The sequence below is a fragment of the Bubalus kerabau genome, chromosome 4 (genome assembly GCF_029407905.1).
Source record: "Bubalus kerabau isolate K-KA32 ecotype Philippines breed swamp buffalo chromosome 4, PCC_UOA_SB_1v2, whole genome shotgun sequence".
In the NCBI taxonomy this organism is placed as follows: domain Eukaryota; kingdom Metazoa; phylum Chordata; class Mammalia; order Artiodactyla; family Bovidae; genus Bubalus; species Bubalus kerabau.
In genome coordinates this window covers 70,493,842-70,511,495 of record NC_073627.1, presented here as the reverse complement: position 1 = coordinate 70,511,495, position 17,654 = coordinate 70,493,842, and the positions used below count along the sequence as shown (strand labels likewise).

Below are 17,654 nucleotides of genomic sequence, written 5' to 3'. Positions count from 1 at the left end.
TACACTTAAAAACACATCTCTGATTTCCTCATGATCAATTTGTGTTGTATATGTGTTAGTTGCTCAGTCGTGTCTGACTCTTTGCGACCCCATGAGCTGTAGCCCACCAGGCTCCTCTGTCCATGCGATTTTCCTGGCAAGAATACTAGAATGGGTCACCTTCCCCTCCTCCAGGGGATCTTCCCCACCCAGGGATCAAAGTTTCATTTCCTGCACTGTAGGTGGATTCTTGACTTGCCAGGTGGCACTCATGGTAAGGAATCTGCCTGCCAATGCAAGAGATGCTAGAAGTGTGGGTCTGATCCCTGATTGGGGAAGATCCCCTGCAGAGGAAATGGCAACAAACTCCAGGATTCTTGCCTGGGAAATCCCATGAATAGAGGAGTCTTGCAGACCACAGTCCCCGTGGTTGCAAAGACTCGACTGAGCAAATAAGTACACGTATGAGCACTTTGCTTGTCAAATGTGGTGCAACCATTTCTTTTCTGGTCAGTAGCACTTATACTTTTCTCCCCTTTACATTGTATATGTCACACCTATCAATCTTCTTTGCAATTTCTTGGTTCAGTTCAGTTCACTCAGTCGTGTCTGACTCTTTGTGACCCCATGAAGTGCAGCACGCCAGGCCTCTCTGTCCATCACCAACTCCCGGAGTTCACTGAGACTCACGTCCATCGAGTCAGTGATGCCATCCAGCCATCTCATCCTCTGTCGTCCCCTTCTCCTCCTGCCCCCAATCCCTTCCAGAATCAGTCTTTTCCAATGAGTCAACTCTTCGCATGAGGTGGCCAAAGTACTGGAGTTTCAGCTTTAGCATCATTCCTTCCAAGGAAATCCCAGGGCTGATCTTCAGAATGGACTGATTGAATCTCCTTGCAGTCCAAGGGACTCTCAAGAGTCTTCCCCAACATCACAGTTCAAAAGCATCAATTCTTTGGTGCTCAGCTTTCTTCACAGTCCAACTCTCACATCCATACATGACCACTGGAAAAACCATAGCCTTGACTAGACGGACCTTTGTTGGCAAAGTAATGTCTCTGCTTTTGAATATGCTGTCTAGGTTGGTCATAACTTTTCTTCCAAGGAGTACGCATTTTTTAATTTCATGGCTGCAGTCACCATCTGTAGTGATTTTGGAGCCCAAAATATAAAGTCTGACACTGTTTCCACTGTTTCCCCATCTATTTCCCATGAAGTGATGGGACCGGATGCCATGATCTTCGTTTTCTGAATGTTGAGCTTTAAGCCAACTTTTTCACTCTCCACTTTCACTTTCATTAAGAGGCTTTTTAGTTCCTCTTCACTTTCTGCCATAAGGGTGGTGTCATCTGCATATCTGAGGTTATTGGTATTTCTCCTGGCAATCTTGATTCCAGCTTGTGCTTCTTCCAGCCTAGCATTTCTCATGATGTACTCTGCATATAAGTTAAATAAGTAGGGTGACAATATATAGCTTTGACGTACTCCTTTTCCTATTTGGAACCAGTCTGTTGTTCTATATCCAGTTCTAACTGTTGCTTCCTGACCTGCATATAGGTTTCTCAAGAGGCAGGTTCTTGGTTAGCTTTCTCATTTTTTTCTAATCCTTCTATTGTTGTTCAGTTGCTCAGTCATGTCCCCTCTTTCACCCCATGGACTGCAGCATGCCAGGCTTCCCTGTCGTTCCTATCTCCAGAGTTTGCTCAAGTTCATGTCCATTGAGTCAGTGATGCTATCTAACCATCTCATTCTGTGTCTCCCCTTTCTCCTCTTGCTCTCAATCTTTCCCAGCATCAGGGTCTTTTCCATTGAGTCAGCTCTTTGAATCAGGTGGCCAAAGTATTGGAGCTTCAGTTTCAGCATCAGTGCTTCCAATGAGTATTCAGGGTTGATTTCCTTTAGGATTGACTGGTTTGATTTCCTTGCAGTCCAAGGGACTCTCCAAGTCTTTTCCAGGAACTCCTATTGTCTTATTCTTTTCTCAAACACTTAGCCCCCTAATATGTTCTGGTTTAATTTTGTCATTGTACAATGGCGTGGTATACAGATACCACTGGCTCTATGTTGTGTCTGTGGAGGCAGAGCCTAACCCGAGGCTGCACGGGGCAATGGGAGGTGGAGGCCTGTCCAGACTGATGGCCCAGCTTGCTGACAGCACAGGCCTTTCAGAGAATAGACACATCAAAACCAAACCTCATCTGCCTGCAGTCTCTGAACTGTCTGTCTCATCCCTGGGCTGAGTGCAGCCTCAGCTGTTTCTCCTGCAGGTCCCTATTTTTCTGGGTTTATTAAAGGGAGATCATGGAGAATCAGGCTGATTGAGAATGAACTGTCTTTGAAGGCAGTTTTCTGAGCTAGAGGACATGCAGCGGACTCTTTGGGCTGGCTGAGAAGCCCTGTGTCCCATGACCTCCCTTTACTCACTCTCACTGTTATCTGCCAGCCTTTCCCTTCTCAGCACTAGTTGTGTCTCCCAGGGCACTTCCCAGTGGTAAAGAACCCACCTGCCAGTGCAGGAGACTTAAGAGATGTGGGCGCGATCCCTGGGTCAGGAAGATCCCCACAAGAAGGAAATGTCAGCCCACTCCAATATTATTGCCTGGAAAATCTCATGGACAGAAGAGCCTGGGGGGCTACAGTCCATGGGGCCACAAAGAGTGGAACACGACTGAAGTGACTTAGCATGCACTCACGTGTCGCAAGGACTGTCCGCTCCTGCTTGATCAGGGGAATCAGAGCATTGCTGAGCCCTGGTGGGCCTGACAGGTGCTGGGATGAGGGGCTGTAGGGCTTCTCCTGAGGGTAGATGACCACATACTTACCTGTCATGAAAACACCTGCAAAACCATAAAATGAAGGAGTAATGCATATACAGCCTAGAAGCCACAGAAGAAGACAGGAGACTATTCAGAAGAATGATTTTAAAGAGCTCTGCAATTTTTCCACCAGAAGAAAGGCTTTAAAACCCCACTTGGGGTGGAAGCTGAGATCCCTAAATCATACTCTGTCATGAAATATGGTACCTGAATGTCTCTGTAGAAAAAGAATTAAAGAATTTGAAGTGTATTGGTTGTGAAGAAAGAAAAGTTAGATGAAGATTTTCCAGAAACATCTTGCTTGTTTTGTATGACTCACCCAAAGCTATAAAATTAAGATATGCTCAGACTTAGATGTTTTCCTTAAAACCAGTGGAGGAATATAGGCCAAAGCTTAGAGGAACCCTAAAGGTTGATAAAGGAATACAACCAAAAGCTTAAAAAACTAAACTTAGCTAAAATCCCCAGAGTAGGGTCCACTGTGTTGTGGGCCCTGCTCCAAACCCTTTTGTTGTTCAGTTGCTCAGTCGTATCCAACTCTTTTTGACTCCATGGACTGAAGTATGCCAGTCTTCCCTGTCCTCCACTATCTCCCAGAGTTTGCTCAAACTCACATCCACTGAATCAGTGACGTTATCCAACCATCTCATCCTCTGTTGCTCCCTTCTCCTCTAGCCCTCAGTCTTTCTCCAGGCCCTTGACTTATATTAACTCATTTACTCTCAAACTTCCCCTGGGAGGGGACACTACTGCCCTTCTCATTTTGCAGACAAGGAACTTAAGGCAGAGTCAGGTTAAGTCCTTTCCCAAGGTTATTTAGCTGGAAAATGGCAGAACCAGAGTTGGAACCCAGGCTTTGGTGTTAGAGCTGCAGTCCCGGGCTTGAAGGAGTACAGGCTTCAGTAGGTGCAGCCCGGGGACTCCGTAGCTGTGTCTCCTGGGCTCTAGAGCACAGGCTCGGTAGCTATGGCACACAGGGTCAGTTGTCAGCAGCATATGGGATCTTCCTGAACCAGGAATCAAACCCATGTCTCCTGAATTGGCAGGCAGATTCTTTACCACTGATCCATCAGGGAATCCCCTGCGTTTTTAAAGTCGAGGAGTTTTTCGAAGAATTTTAATCATCGGAAGAAACCAGAAGTATTTGTAACAGATGGCAGGTGTTGACACAGAACAAGAGCAGTGGGGAGCAGTAAACTCATAACAGAGATAATCGTACACAAAACAACTTTATACCCTGAAGATCTACAGATGTTGAAATGTTTAAGTAGTAAATGCTAAGAAGCTCTGTAGTGAATGCTAAGATGCTCTGTACTGAATGCTCAAAGAAATAAAGAATACAATCAAAAAGATGACCATTGAACACAAAAATTTCAGGAATGCAAAGACAGTGTTTTTTTTTTTTTTTTTTTTTTTTTAAAGCAGAGTATTAAGATGTGAGAAATACAGTTGCTGACAGCACAATCTTCATACAGGAAAATGGCAGGACAGACACTGCTGAAAGGACATTAGTGAACAGGAAGAATTACCTGAGGGATTTATCCGTAATACTCCATGAGAGAGGAGATAGAAATCATTAAAGAAAGATTAAAAGACATGGCAAATAAAATGAGAAAGTATGCTGCTGCTATTGCTGCTAAGTTGCTTCAGTCTTGTCTGACTTTGTGCGACTCCATAGACGGAAGCCCACCAGACTCCCCGGTCCCTGGGATTCTCCAGGCAAGAACACTGGAGTGGGTTGCCATTTCCTTCTCCAATGCATGAAAGTGAAAAGTGAAAGGGAAGTCACTCAGTCGTGTCTGACTCTTAGCGACTCCATGGACTACAGCCCACCAGGCTCCTCCATCCATGGGATTTTCCAGGTAAGAGTACTGGAGTGGGTTGCCATTGCCTTCTCCATAACCTATATCTAATTTGAGGTCCAAATAATCAAGAGAAAGCAGAGAGTTTGGCCACCTGATGTGAAGAGCTGACTCATTGAAAAGGACCCTGATGCTGGAAAGATTGAAGGCGGGAGGAGAAGAGGGCAACAGAGAATGAGATGGTTGGATGGCGTCACCGACTCAGTGGACATGAGTTTGAGCAAACCTGAGAGATGGTGAAGTACAGGGAAGCCTGGCATACTGCAGTCCATGAGGTTGCAAAGAGTCGAACATGACTTAGTGACTGAACAACAATAGCAAGAGGGAATGGATTTTAAAAGGCATTGGCCATCATAGTCCAAGAAATCCATGTACCCACAGCTCTGGGCAGCATGGTGCATTTCAAAGAGAACAAAAAAAAAAGAAATTCATGTCTAGACACAGAATAGTGAAACTGCAGAGTGACAAAGCCAAGCATCCTTTAAAATAGCCAGAGAGAAAGAACAAATCATGAGTAAAAATAAACACAAAAAGACAATTACAATAAAAGAATCATCTCAACAGCAATTTTAAGAAGCCAGAAGATGGTGGAATAATATCCTTCAATATTGATTGAAAATAAATGTCAGACTAGAGTTTGTATCCAGCAAAACAACCTTTCAAGAATGCGGACTGAGAAATTTTAACAGCAGCAACAACAACAACAACAACAACAACAACAAAACAACAAAAAAGACTTGTTGGAATGTATCACCTGAGAGCTGCTGTAAATAGCACGCTTTATATAAGTGCATAATATATACACTATATATAATATGTGTATATATTATATATACATATTTTATATGTATATAAATATACATATATTATATATACATACATATATATTATATAGTGTATAATATATATGTATAATATATATATGTATTATATATATGTATTTATATGTATATAAATATACATATATTATATATACATATACATATATATACATACATATATATATTATATAGTGTATAATATATACACAATATATAATATATACACATATATACAAGTGTATATATAAGAAAAAGGATCTTAGAAGGTGACTTGTAATGCATGGGGAAATCTAAACATTAAGTACAATATGGCAAACAAATTCTGAATGCAAACAAAAACAGCCTCTATGAAATAATGAATATTAGAAGGTTAAAAAGATAGAATGAAAATATTGAACAATGATAGTTTATGATTAACACTGTCTCGAGAGTTTGTTTTCCTTGAGAGAGGTGTCCAACTTATTTAAGTTAGAATGTTTCCTCTTATATAGATTATATTCCGTAGGTAACCACTGAAAGAGCAAGAATTAAAATGTGTAAATCCACAGTAATAGGAGAAAGAATGGGAAGAAATAAACATACAATATGGTAATTTAATCTTTAAAAAGAGAAACAAGAAATATAGACAAAACAGAGGAAAAGGACCAAAAGAGTTAATAGTGGAAGGAAGAAGTTTGAATGTGTCAATAGTCAGAGGTAAAGTGACTTTGCCAATTAAAGTAAAGAAATAGTCAGATCAGATCGAACAATTGTCCAGGTGCTGCCTATAGGAGATACCTAAAATATAAGTGCATAAAAGTGGAAAATAAAGGATAGAAAAAAGATCTGTCAGTCAAATAGACCCCAGGCCCATAAAACAGAACTTGTAATGACTATTGGGCTTCCCAGGTGGTGCTAGTGGTAAAGAACCCACCTGGCAATGCAGGAGATGTATGAGACAAAGGTTCAGTCCCTGGGTGGGAAAGATCCCCTGGAGAAGGAAATGGCAACCTACTGCTGTATTTTGCCTGGGGAATCCCAAGGACAGAGAAGCCTGGTGGGTACAGTCCATAGGGTTGCAAGGACTTGGACATGACTAAGCAACTTAGCTTGCGGCACACACAATGACTATTGTCAGTTCTAAGGCAAAGGCAACCCGCTACTTAATGATAAAAGTTCCAACACACCATGAAGATGTAAAAATTATAACTGTATCTAATGATATAGCCTCAAAAAATATAAGGGAAATATGTGATGAAAGTTACAGGCAGAAATTTTCAACAACACTACCATAGAAGGAAATTTCAAGAGAATCTTATCAGCTCCTGATCAATAAGGCAGAGAAGAAACCCACAGACGTATATAAGCTCTGAGTAGCCCGGCTGTGCCGTTCACCTGACATACAAATACAGGACTTGCTTTTGTGTATTTGACTTTTTATAGTTATTGGATAAATAGAGACTACACATCTTCTTAATTAAAACCTAATTGGTACTATATGAGTCTATAAATAAGATTTAACAAATTTGACAGAATAGGGTCATAGACAACATATTCTCTAACCTCAGAGCAATTAAGTTAAAAGTTATTATAAATCAATCAATACATCTCCATATATTTCAGAATGAAAAAATGCATTTAAAATAAGTCATGGGTCAAAGAAGAAATCTTAATGGAAATTTTAAAGACGCTTAGAACTGATGAAAATGAAAAAGAAATTGCTTATAAAAATTTGTGGCATCAGCAAAAGTAGAGTTTCAGGGGAAATTTGTCATTTTAAATGATTATATTAGAAAAAGACAAAAGCTGAAAATCAATGAGATAAAAGTCCAACTTCAAGCTCTTAAAAGAAATACAAATAAACCTAAAGAAAGGAAGTAGATAATGGCAGACGGATAACAATGAAAGAAAATAGACTAGCTTGACGGTTTCCAAAGTTGGTTTGTAAATGACCAAGAAAAAGGAAAACCTTAGTTGAGATTGGCAAGACAGATTAGGGGTCAGGGTGGAGGAGAAGGAGGGGGGAGAGAGAGAGAGAAGGAGAGAGAGAGAGAGAGAGAGATCCATCTTTCATGAAATGGACAAAATCTTAGAGAAAGAATAAATTTCAAAACTGGCTCCAAAAGCAGTAAGACACCCAATAGTCCTATAACTATTTTAAAACATCTCCTGCAAACAAGACAGTGATAGGTGATTTTATGAGTCAGTTCTACCACATTTGCAAAGATTAAGCCACTAGCATCTCACAATTAATCACTCCCTTTCATTGTAAAAGACTGATTTAATCTTGATATCAAAACCAGACATGAAGGCCTTTCCTGATAGTCCAGGGTTTAAAGCTCTGTGCTGCTACAGCAGAGGAGGCTAGGGTTCCATCCCAAGTCAGGGAACTAAGATCCGACATGCCCCATAGAACACAGCCAGAAAATAAAAAATATAAAAACAAGCAGAGATGAGATAAAAAATATTGCAAACCTATTTTACTTATGAAGATAGATATAATTTTATAATATAAAATATTTATAATCCCAAACTAAAAGTGTATGAAAAGATAACTATATTGTGTCCAGATTGAGGTTGCCCTGAAGATGTAAGTATGGATTGTTCTGCAAATTCTATTTTCAGTGACCACAGTGATTGAAAGACTGAGAGTCATATGATCATCTCAATGGGTGTAGAAAAACTTGCAATAAATTCAACACTCATTAGTGATATAAAGGAAGCTTGTGATCTAAACTCATTTTCTTAACCTGATTATGTTTACAAGCATTATTCTAAATAGAAAATTGTAAGTAGCATTCTTTTTAAATTCAGGACCAAAGATACCTACTTTCACTGCTTTATTGCTTTTAACATTTTCTTATATTCTGGTCTGTGCAATAATCTAGTCAGTGTGATAACAATTTAAAAAATTAAAGCAGAAGATTTGAAAAACGGAAATAAAACTGTCATTCTTTGAAAATGATTTGCTTATATACATAAAGCAAGCAAGACTAAAGAGGCAAATAACTAGAAATGAGAGGAGGATTTAGCCAGATAGTTAACTGTGCAAAAGTCGACTGCATGCACAAGTGACGTATTTAGAAAGAACAAATTAAAGGCAAAGACACCATTTATCATGGCAGCACAAGCTATTCAGCACCTTAGGGATAAATCGAACAGCTATTTTGCTGTGGGTTCTGTAGAGAAAGGGCTTCCCTGATAGCTCAGTTGGTGAATCCACCTACAATGCAGGAGACCCAGTTTATCCCCTGGAGAAGAGATAGGCTGCTCACTCCATATTCTTGGGCTTCCCTTGTGCTTCAGCTGGTAAAGAATCCACCTGCAATATGGGAGGCCTGGGTTCGATCCCTGGGTTGGGAAGATCCCCTGGAGAAGGGAAAGGCTACGCACTCCAGTATTCTGACCTTGAGAATTCCATGGAGTGTATAGTCCATGGGGTCCCAAAGAGTGGGACACAACTGAGTGACTTTCACTTTCACTTTCTATATAGAAAAGTACAGTTGTTATTGAAAATGACAGTGAATTGAGAGGTAGGACAAAATGGGATGAGACTGAGTGAAAAGAGATGTGAATAGAATAGAATAGAAAATTAAATAGAATAGAAATAGAAAATAAATAAACAAAATAGAAAATTAATCCCACAAACGAGTCTTCTGAAAATGATCCATGTGTTCAATACAATCCCAATAAAAGTTCCAATATGTTTTATGTGCACATGTGTGTCTATGTTAAATTTGACGAACTGATTCCAATGTTGATACATAAGAGCTGAAAATCTTGAATGGCTCTGATAAACTTGTAATTTGTGAGTTAATGATGCAGTCACTCAGTCATTCAGTTGTGTCTGACTCTTTGCAACCCTCTGTCCATGGGATTTCCTAGGCAACAATATTCGACTGGGTTGCCATTCCCTTCTCCAGGGGATCTTCCCAACTCAGGGATCAAACTCGTGTCTCCTGCATTGGCAGGGAAATTCTCAACCACTGAGAAGTCTAGAAAGCCCAACAATGTGGTGGGGGAATCTGAATTAGGAGAGACTGCAAGGAGATCCAACCAGTCCATTCTAAAGGAGATCAGCCCTGGGTGTTCTATGGAAGGAATGATGCTAAAGCTGAAACTTCAGTACTTTGGCCACCTCATGCAAAGAGTTGACTCATTGGAAAAGACTCTGATGCTGGGAGGGATTGGGGGCAGGAGGAGAAGGGGACGACAGAGGATGAGATGGCTGGATGGCATCACTGACTCGATGGACCTAAGTTTGAGTGAACTCCGGGAGTTGGTGATGGACAGGGAGGCCTGACATGCTGCGATTCATGGGGTCGCAAAGGGTTGGACATGACTGAGTGACTGAACTGAACTGAACTGACTGATGCCTAATTGATGATCTCATTACTTTTCATGCTGTTATCCAGACAGAGCAATAAATATATTGACCTAAGTATTCAAAACATACTTGCTCCGTTTGGATTTTTCTCTATGATGTTAAGGATAACATTTTGGAGTTTGTTTATTTTATTCTGTTTATTTTTTCTCCTTAGATTTATAGCATGCCATTAAATCATAATTGTCATTTCATAACACATGGCTATCATTGGTCAATGCTTAGCTGTAATTTATTCTTCTTTATTTACACCATGAAAAAGGAACCCCTATGAACCTGTCACCCAGTTCAAGAATTAGAACCTATATTATTACTGTACAAAATTCAAACTAGAAATACAGTGAACCTGTTTTAAAGGGCACTCTTTGCAGTGGATATCTGTTACTATTGCTTGCCTAGTGTTCTTTGTTTTTCCTTCTGGGAAGGAGATCTAGCCATGATTTCTTTTAGGGAAACTCAATTCTTTGATGAGCTAATGAGATTGTCAATTCAGATTGCCTCTTGCTCTTGGCAGAGCTAAGGTTCAAAGCTTGACTCAAGCCCAGTCAAGATTTTCTTTCCTGGGCATTTGAACTTGGGAGGAGTCCTGTGTATTCAGAGGTCTTCTGGATGTCAGGATGCCCACTGTTTCCTGTTGATGAGAGACGCAGATCTGCCTTGGTTCCTGCCATGGAAGCCTGGATGCTGTTTTCTTCTCTAGGTTCTGTGAGAAACACAATGGTCTTCTAGGAAATCAAGTTCTTAGCCTGAATCAATTTCAGTTGTTTGATTGCTTGCTGCTGCTGCTGCTGCTAAGTCACTTCAGTTGTGTCTGACTCTGCAACCCCATAGATGGCAGCCCACTAGGCTCCCCTGTCCCTGGGATTCTCCAGGCAAGAATACTGGAGTGGGTTGCCATTTCCTTCTCCAATGCATGAAAGTGAAAAGTGAAAGTGAAGTCGCTCAGTTGTGCCTGACTTTTAGCGACCCCATGGACTGCAGCCTACCAGGCTCCTCCGTCCATGGGATTTTCCTGGCAAGAGTACTGGAGTGGGGTGCCATTGCCTTCTCCAGAACCAGTACTTATAGCAACTACTCTCTGTATGCTGTACTTGCATGCTCAGTCACTTCATCTCTGACTCTTTGCAACCCTATGGACTGTAGCCCACCAGGCTCTGTCTGTGGAATTCTCCAGGCAATAATACTGGAGCAAGTTGCCATTTCCTCCTCCAAGGGATATTCCCTACCCAGGGATCCAACCCAAGTCTCCTGTGTCTCCTGCGTTGGCAGGCAGATTCTTTCCCACTGCACCACCTGGGGAGCCCTAACCACTCTCTATATTAAATTGAATTGTCTACGTGACTAATGACCCAGCTTCACCAATGTGTGAATATCTGAGATCTGAGTATAGGCGCATCATGCTTACCCTCTGTTCTTAGACACAATTCCCCACCAAGGAAAATAGTACTGAACAGCTAATTTATCTAATTGGAATCAACAAACAAATCTTCAATCTTTTTTGAAAATGTATCAATAAATAGGGTGAATGATATGATAAAAAGATACCCATGGCATCTCTAAAAGAACGTAAAATCTGTTTACATAAGCCAGATTGATAGATTGCTATTTCTCAGGTAAAGGTTTTTGGGATAGGTTCTGTAAGGCCTCAGGCTCCAGGAGCCCCATATGTAACACTTCTTTCCTTCTCGTGGGAAACAGATGGAATTAACAGACTATTACATTGTCTGCTAAAACCAAGCACAGTTCCGCTCCTTCTACAGGTAGCCTTCCTGTCTGAGGTAAAGGAAGAGACCATAGGATGTCTCAAATTGATATTTTAAAAACCCTGTTTGTTTAGAAACCATTTTTACTTGCTTTGTTTGACTTAGTAAAGCAGTGTGGAAAGTCTTCTCTTCAAAGCAATGAGGCCTGACTAGACACGTCAGTGTTAATAGTTTTTGCAGGAAGCAAAATAGTAGATTAGGAAACCCCCCTGTTCCCTTCGGTAAGGCCAGCTGGTTGTCCCCCGAGGCTGGACTGTGGGAGGCAAGGCTGACCTTGTTGTCTCTGTTCTCATCACCAGATAAACCACACACACTCTGGAGCCCTGGACCAACTAGATAGTCGAGGAATCCTGCATTGGCGGACAGCTATCAACATTGCATCTGTGCATGAGTAGTGAGTAAATTAACAATAGCAAACCCTCTCCAATTATATCCACTCAAATTGGTGTCTTTGGTTGTTAGCTGATGAACCAGTTACAAAGCCTCGTTGTTTTATCAATTATCTTTCAACCAGCACTGTTTTAAATTTTTTTTATAACTTATTTTATTGAAGTATATTCATGTTAAGTTGCTTCAGTTGTGTCCAACTCTGCATGACCCTATGGACTGTAGCCCACCAGGCTCCTCTGTCCAAGGGATTCTCCAGGCAAGAATACTGGAGTGGGTTGCCATGCCCTATTGTCCACCTGCTATGCAGGAGACCCAGGTTCAGCTCAAGGGTCAGGAAGATCCCCTGGAAAAGGAAATGGCAACCGACTCCACTAATCTTGCCTGGAGGATTCCATGGACAGAGAACCCTGGTGGGCCACAGTCCACAGTGTCGTAAAGAGTCAGATATGATTGAGTGACTGAAACTTTCACAACATATAGTTGATTTATAGTGTTGTGTTAATTTCTACTGGACAACAAAGTGATTGCTATACATATATATATATACACAAAAATATGTATATATTATATACACATTTGCTCATATTATTTTCCATTATGGTTTAATCACAGGATATTGAATATAGTTTTCTGTGCAATAAGTAGGACTTTGTTGGTTATCCGTCCTATATATAATAGTTTGTATATACCGATGTTTGGTAGATGTTACAGAACTGCACCAATAGGTTTTATCCCTCCAGTAATTCTCCCATCCCTGATGACTTCCTATGGCTGGATCTGTGACTGGAGTCCGATGGTATCCTTTGTAAATTTGCTCAGTAATCTTTTTTGCAGTTTGTTTCAAAGTCTTGGATTCATTTAAATTCTCTACATGCTTGTATTCTGTCATGGGCATCCACTGCTTCTTATCAGTGTTTGGTTCACCCTTTTCAGAAGAGAATAATCTTTACTGGGAAAAAGCAAATAAACAAAAATTTGTTTCATACATTTTCTTTGAATTTTACCACTGGCCCAAAGCACTAAACTTATCTATTGGAACATAACTTAAAGTGCCCATTTGCATGTTCACGGTAAATCGATTGCTACATAACTCTTCATCGTTATGTCCTCCTTCACGATTGTAACATCTGTCTTATTCCTTCTTGGATACAGCATTTGAGATCTGGCATTTCAGTCCTTCACGTAAGAGTCTTCTGTGAGCTTTTTCCTGTTAGCCCGTTTTTATTGTGGATTTACTTCAAGGAGAAACTTGCTGCATTTTTCTTCTTTTTGAAGACACTGAGAGAAGGTAATTGATAAGATGAACTCACTTCTCTTCCTGAATCACAAAACTGTGACAATGCCCGTGCTGGAGTGGACCTTATGTGTACATGTGTATGATATGAGGAGCTCATTTAATTCTGTGTTTAAACAATCTGTATACATGAAAGAAAAGTGAAAGCGAAGTCACTCAGTCGTGTCTGACTCTCTGTGACCCCATGCACTGTAGCCTACGAGGTTCCTCCATCCATGGAATTTTCCAGGCAAGAGTACTGGAGCGGGTTGCTGTTTCCTTCTTTGGGGGATCTTACCAATCCAGGGACTGAACCCAGGTCTCCAGCATTGCAAACAGTTGATCTTACGGTCTAGGGTACCAGGGAAGCTCTCTGTATTAATATATCTATTAATACATGTGCTGTGCTCAGTTGCTCAGTCAATGTCCAACTCTTTGCGCCTCCATGGACTGTAGCCTGCCAGGCTCCTCTGTCCATGGGATCTCCCAGGCAAGAATACTAGACTGGGTTGCCATTTCCTTCTCCAGAGGATCTTCCCAACCCATGGATTGAACCCCTGTCTCTTGCGTCAGACAGACAGAGAAAGACATGTATCATATGATATCACTTATATGTAGAATCTTAAAAAAATGATACAAATGAACTTATTTACATTCAAAACTGGGCTAAATGAATATATACAATGGTTAGAGTCCTCAGAAATTCTGAGGAGGGGGCTGTATTATTTTTTATTATCTTATTCATATCAGTTCAGTTCAGTCGCTCAGTCGTGTCTGACTCTTTGTGACCCCATGGACCACAGCACTCCTCCCTGTCCATCATCAACTCCCAGGGTTTTCCCAAACTCATGTCCATTGAGTCCATGATGCCATCCAACCATCTCATCCTTTGTCATCCCCTTTTCCTGCCCTCAATCCCTCCCAGCATCAGGGTCTTTTCAAATGAGTCAGCTCTTCACATCAGGTGGCCAAAGTATTGGAGTTTCAGCTTCAGCGTCAGTCCTTCCAACGAACACCCAGGACTGATCTCCTTTAGGATGGACTGGTTGGATCTCCTTGCAGTCCAGGGGACTCTCAAGAGTCTTCTCCAACACCACAGTTCAAAAGCATCAATTCTTCGACGCTCAGCTTTCTTTATAGTCCAACTCTCACGTCCATACATAACCACTGGAAAAACCATAGCCTTGACTAGACGGACCTTTGTTGGCAAAGTAATATCTTGCTTTTTAATACAGTTTGTGCTAAAAAAAGGAATTTGGAAAATCTTAATTTCCTTGATAATCATTAACCAAAAAAGTGAGAGTGACACTTTTGATGATTTAGTGTCCTGACATAAAGATTTTTAAAGAACCACTGTTTTGTACATTAAGCCAATTGGATATAGAGTTACTTTTAATTTGCTTATTTTAAAAGTAAATTATTAATTAATTTAAAAAATAAATTATTTAAATTAATTTAAATTATGTAGTCCAAAGGACACAAATGAAAGACATAATTATTGAATACAGAATAGTCATATAAGATAAGTACATCTTTTCTAGATACTATGGGAATCATTATTGATATGTATAATCTCTCATTTTTCTTTTTCATGAAAACAAAACTGCATTTGCAGAGGTGGCGCTGTTCCCACTTCATCTGTGGTATAGAAAGCAGTCAGGGGAAAACAAAACACAAAAACACAAAGCACCCAAACTGAAAATGCCTAAAAGGTAGATGAAACCTCTGTTATTCTGAGGCAAATAAAATTTTGTTATTCAAACTTTTTGAATTGTATGAAACCTTTTCTTAAGGTTTGACCTGAAGGATAGAAAGAATTAAGGGTGAGAGTGATTTGTAAAGAGAAAAATCAAAACCCTGAATGTCTTCTCAGGTTTTATATAATGGAAAATAGGAAGACACCCTAATTAGTGGTTGCAGAAGCATTAGGCCATTGGAAATTCAGAGGTATAGTTAGGAGAGGTGCACAGAGTTTTCTTGGTATTGATCAAGTGACACTCATTATCCTCGACCCAAGAACAAAAAATGAATAATGCATTAGAGATGACAAAGGAGTCTTAATGTCCAGGAAGGAAGCCTTTAAGAAATTTAATGACTTGGGGAGATTGTGCAAGATTATAATTCCTTGAGGAGAAACATATTGATAATAAAAACAAAGTGCAAAGAAAACATACTCTATCAAATATGAACATTTAAATAACATGGAGATGAATCTGGCAGAATGAAACCTCTGACAAGGAGGAATCAATGAGAACAGACCTCACCGTGACCTGCAAGGGGGTCGTATCTATGAGTACTTTTGGAAATATGATGCCATGGCTCAAAATTATCTTCCTTTCCATTTGATCTCACAATCTACAGTAGGAAGATAGGAAGAATTTAAAATGTTATGATCAACAGAACAACATCAGGAGAGGAATAGCATGTGTGGTCAGGAAGTCATTAACCTAAAAAGATAAATCTTCAAATCTGTGAGATAATGATAAATGTCGATAAATGAATGAGTCAGTGACACACAAGATACCCTACCTCCATTTGTGTCATGGTTTGCCTGTCTTTTCTCATTGCTTTTGGATTTGGTAAAGTTACTTATTATATCTTTTGTCTAGTACTAGGCTATGGCACCCCACTCCAGTACTCTTGCCTGGAAAACCCCATGGATGGAGGAGCCTGGTAGGCTGCAGTCCATGGGGTCGCTGAGAGTCGGACACGACCGAGCGACTTCGCTTTCACTTTTCACTTTCATGCATTGGAGAAGGAAATGGCAACCCACTCCAGTATTCTTGCCTGGAGAATCCCAGGGACGGGGGAGCCTGGTGGGCTGCCGTCTATGGGGTCGCACAGAGTCGGACACGACTGAAGTGACTTAGCAGCAGCAGGCTGTTTTGAGCCTTTGACCTCACACTTTCTATATCTACATTAAAAAGGAAGAAGCAAAATGGCACAGGCATTTATAAGATTTCAACTATGCTCTAAGGAAATATTCTGGGTGCTGTTTATGATCTGATTTAATCTTTGCAAAAATTCACGTGGTACATAAAATTATGTTTATTTTCCAGATGATGAATTGCAAGCATGAGAGGCCAAAGGTTATTAAACTACCAAATGACCAAGGTCAGTTAGGTAGTATGTTTTCCATGACACTCTAGTGATTTCTAAAGTAATTGGTAACCATTATTATGAACATAGAACACCTTGGAACCATCAAGGAATGATTAATATTCAGTGTATCCTATCAATGTACTTTCAAAAGAGTAGAAATAATTCTTTCCTTCACATTCAACCTATTTGATTTGATTTTATCACTGGTGGTAGAAATACTACACTGTGGAGAACAGTATGGAGGTTTCTTAAAAAGCTAAACATAGAACCACCATATGACCCACCAGTCCCACTACTGGATATATATCCAGAGAAAAACAGAATTCAAAAGGACATGTGGACTCCAGTGTTCACAGCAACATTATTTACAATAGTCAGGTCATGGAAGCAACCTAAATGTCCAACAACAGATGAATGGATAAAGAAGATGTGTTATACATGTACAATTGAATATTTCTGAACCATATAAAGGCATGAAATAGGGTCATTTGTAGAGATGTGGATGGACCTAGAGTCTGTCATACAGAATGAAGTCAGAAAAACAAATATGGTATACTAATGCGTATATGTGGAATATAGAAAAAACGGTACAGATGAACCTATTTCCAAGGCTGGAATAGAGACACAGACATACAGAATGGACTTGTGGACACAGAGGAGGAAGGGGAGGGCGGGATGGATTGATGAATTGGGAGATTAAGATCAACATATATGCGGTGCTATGTGTAAAATACACAGCTAGTGGGAAGCTGCTCTGTAGAACAGGGAGCTCAGTTCAGTGCTGTGTGATGACCTAGCAGGGGGATGGGGGGCACAAGAGGTCTAGGAGGCAGAGGATATATGTGTATATGTAGCTGATTCACTCTGCGTATACAGCAGAAACTAATACATTGTGAAGCAATTACATTCCAATTAAAAAAAAAAAAGAAATACTACAAAATGCTTAAGGGTGTAATGACGCACATGCCTGCTGCCAGCTGATGGCAACACGAGGGGCTTTCCTGAGATTGGGTGGGTCTCTCTATCGGGGAAGTAACTTTCACCAAGTATGAGGTCTGAGTGCTGCAGGGAGGGCTCTCATTTTCCTGGTGTTGTTCCAGCCTCTGCTTGGAGACCTGAGGTTCTCTGGCAGGTTCAACAGGTTTCTGGCTTTCCTTCCCCACTTCACGCTCAGCCCTGAAAAGTCTTTTACAAAAACAGCACAGCAGCTTGAGACCTGTCTTGTCTGACTACTCAGGTTCCACTTCTTTGGAGCCCTCTGTGCACAGACCAATTTTGTTAAAAA

The 17,654-nt window shown here is 40.5% G+C and overlaps 1 protein-coding gene and 1 long non-coding RNA gene across 5 annotated transcripts in view; one reads left to right on the top strand and one right to left on the bottom strand.

Annotated features, from left to right (window-relative positions):
- The window catches only part of GALNTL6 (polypeptide N-acetylgalactosaminyltransferase like 6), a 1,496,936-nt gene that overhangs the window by 350,599 nt on the left and 1,128,683 nt on the right, over positions 1–17,654 (bottom strand). The window lies entirely within an intron of this gene.
- LOC129649805 (uncharacterized) overlaps positions 1–17,654 on the top strand; it is a 191,975-nt gene that overhangs the window by 143,152 nt on the left and 31,169 nt on the right. For all 4 annotated transcript variants that reach the window (XR_008713292.1, XR_008713291.1, XR_008713294.1 and 1 more), the window contains 2 exons: positions 11,904–11,998; positions 13,147–13,282. This is a non-coding gene — a long non-coding RNA (uncharacterized LOC129649805). The remainder of the gene's footprint in view (positions 1–11,903; positions 11,999–13,146; positions 13,283–17,654) is intronic.